Raw genomic sequence first — 3,725 nt, forward strand, 5'->3', positions numbered from 1 at the left:
ACCCGCCCATCTCAAAAGGCTACCGCATTTCTGTCAAATCAAACGACCGGATATATGATTGACAGAACAGACAAACTAATCGGAGCCTCGGGTAAACGTTTGAAATGAGAAATGGATTCTGGGAGTTGTAGGGAATGTTGCACAAATTTACACTTCTGTTCAAATGTATTGGGAACTCGTGGAAAAAACAAGCGCTCAATCGGAAAATTCGCCTTCCGTCATCCAACTCTGGAATCATCATTGAGTTCCGAAGATCCCTGACGACATTATTTATTTTTTTGTTTTTATTTTCAATTACATTTTTTATTTTAAAAGCAACATCAAAATTACATATTTCATCAAGTTGCAGATATACTGATTTCAAAACAACTGGGAGAACTGTGAGTAAAACAAGGTAAATTTGATTTCTCTGAGTGCATTTGAACGCATCATGCTTTCAAAACAACTGGGAACTTCCCAGCAAGAACTTCGAGATCACAGCCCTTCCTTGGAACCTGGGGCCGGTTGTTCAAATTTTTTAAAATCTGGATCACAATGATCTGGATTTGAAAATCCCATGTTTTACTATCCAGTATCAGGTAATCCATTTTACATTTGTGTCGTTTTTTCAAAGCAACATTGGATTGGATCACCCAGATACGAACTTTTCCCCTTCCATTTTGAATATATTTTAAACAGTCAGACCCCTAGTCGGACCCACAACAAATAAATGTTGTTATTTGTTAAGGAATATTACATATATATGTAAATATGTATTAATTAAATATATACATACATATACACTCACCTAAAGGATTATTAGGAACACCATACTAATACTGTCTTTGACCCCCTTTCGCCTACGTGGCATTGATTCAACAAGGTGCTGAAAGTATTCTTTAGAAATGTTGGCCCATATTGATAGGATAGCATCTTGCAGTTGATGGAGATTTGTGGGATGCACGTCCAGGGCATGAAGCTCCCGTTCCACCCCATCCCAAAGATGCTCTATTGGGTTGAGATCTGGTGACTGTGGGGGCCATTTCAGTACAGTGAACTCATTGTCATGTTCAAGAAACCAATTTGAAATGATTTGAGCTTTGTGACATGGTGCATTATCCTGCTGGAAGTAGCCATCAGAGGATGGGTACATGGTGGTCATAAAGGGATGGACATGGTCCGAAACAATGTTCAGGTAGGCCGTGGCATTTAAACAATGCCCAATTGGCACTAAGGGGCCTAAAGTGTGGACAGGACTGCTGCATACTGGAGGTTTTTCCATTTTCACACCATTCTTTGTAAACTCTAGAAATGGTTGTGCGTGAAAATCCCAGTAACTGAGCAGATTGTGAAATACTCAGACAGGCCCGTCTGGCACCAACAACCATGCCACGCTCAAAATTGCTTAAATCACCTTTCTTTCCCATTCTGACATTCAGTTTAGAGTTCAGGAGATTGTCTTGACCAGGACCACACCCCTAAATGCATTGAAGCAACTGCCATGTGATTGGTTGATTAGATAATTGCATTTATGAGAAATTGAACAGTTGTTCCTAATAATCCTTCAGGTGAGTGTATATTAAATACAAATATACTGTGGACATTTTAAACATGTTAAATCGTAAAAAGGCTAAATGCCCGTTTAGAGTTCTTCATTTGTGAAAAGACCAGCTTTTTGAAGCCCTGCTATTAGGAGGCGGATATCAAGTCTGGCTTTGGTTTAGTGTAGTTGGGTAAGAGGGATTTGTTCCTCTGCCAGGAACATTAAAGAAGTGACTTATACTACATGCTACTAATGTAGTATGATTTGACCAACTTCAGAGTTTATTACATTCTGTTCCTGAAATCCAACCAGAAACCACCCTTCTGCTGGAATCAGGATAAACCAGTTTTTTTGGATCAAAGGTATCCCAATCCTACTAAAATATTTTGAACAACACATATTGAAGTTTGTATCCAGATCAAAACCAAGATTGGATTATATGATCTAATCCGATTTCAGAATCCTTTTTTTCTTTTGAGCAATACATTTTCAAGATTTGATCCAACCCGATAGCCGAAATCCGCTCAGATTACATCTGAACAGCTGGACCCTGAAGATCACTGACATCTACATTTAAATTGGTTATATTGGAGTTCATACTTCTCTTGAAATCCCCATTACCAGTATAGTTATGGCAGAGCTAAGTCAAGATTGAGAAAAAAAAAGTATACTTTGATGTTTCAATGTCAACTACTGTTATTTGCTCAGCATCAACATAACATATCATATGGTTTGCTTCTGTGTGGTTCAGTCAGAAAATTTGTCTGACAAGCTCCAGCCTATTTTAGACCTGAAATGTTGTAAATAATTAACACGAGGGGTAGAGCAGTTCTCTTGTAAACCTATATAAAAGGGCTGCATCCTCTCTACAGATCCTTTCTGGAGATAACTAATTGGGGGTTACAGGGGGTGTTTAAAAGTTAAATAGTTCTGTAAGTCTTCTGTCTTTTCATATGATTCACCATAAAGAGGGCCAGTGGCTGGCTCTTGCTGTAAGTTATGTCCCACTTGCTAATAAGCTCTGTCCATTCCTGGCCTTATACTGAGGACAGATCTCTCTTTATCTTGGGTCAGGGGTGTCACCCTGGACCTGTGGGGAGGAACATTAAAGCCATTTGTGATGATGTCAAGTACCCAAAAAGGCCACGAGATAATGTGATAAAATGCCACACAATAAACTTGAATGAAACCAGAATTTGGGTAGTTAACTGGTTAAATATAAAGGTTACTAATAATTCACCCTGCCTTTGCAACTCATCACGACCCATTTGCATTCTATGAATGTATCAGTCTTTTATTCTTCGATGCAATCATGTCTGACTTGAAACAGTGGATCATTTACACTCCCTATCTGCCCAAGTTAATTGATAACATTTTAGGGATGTGAATAATGCATTGAAAAGGTATTTGAACAGAGCCAGCCTCCACTTGTGTGGGCTACAATCACCCTTCAAAGGCACACATCCCACTACTGTTTCTGCTCAACACAGACATGACCTTCAACCTCAGGGAGGGCCCAGGATGGAAAGGCTTATCTATACTCTACACTTGAGATATCTGTTGGTACCACCTTGATTGTATTTGGTCCATTAGAATACAGACGCTGATGTTCTACACTTCATCAGAATTGTCTAATCAGCTGGTAGACTAGGAGCTTGTTGACATTGTGCTAAATATATGCTAAAGACGTTTCAAATAAGAATCAAGACGCTAGAATATTTTGTTGTTCAAACTTGCAGATATTGATAGCTCGAAGACACCGCCTTCAGAGGTAGCATGCTCCACATTTGTGTTGAACTGTATCACAATTTTGTCACATTTTTGTGCAGTGTCCCTCCAGCATGTTGCTGGTTTTTATCGCTACTGGTGGCCACAATCATGTGCGGTATGTTTTGAACACGCTGATGGAAATTCGCAATGGAAATTTTTATGCAAACTAAGTCCATCTAGTTTTATTCTCTCTCTCTTAATGTAAACAAGCCCTAAAAGTTGTGATATCCTCTATTTAATATCAAATGTAGAAATGTAAAATATATTACTCCGATCCTGTGTTTACACAGGCAGCCCAATTCATTTACTTAAACAGTAAAAGTAATTTTTAAGTAAGTTGATTGAGAACACATTCTCAGATACAGCAATTACTGGGCTCGATCAGAAATTTAGCCAAGACACCGGTATTTCCAGCACTACACTTACGATAAGT

The sequence above is a fragment of the Esox lucius genome, chromosome 8 (genome assembly GCF_011004845.1).
Source record: "Esox lucius isolate fEsoLuc1 chromosome 8, fEsoLuc1.pri, whole genome shotgun sequence".
NCBI classification, from domain to species: Eukaryota; Metazoa; Chordata; class Actinopteri; order Esociformes; family Esocidae; genus Esox; species Esox lucius.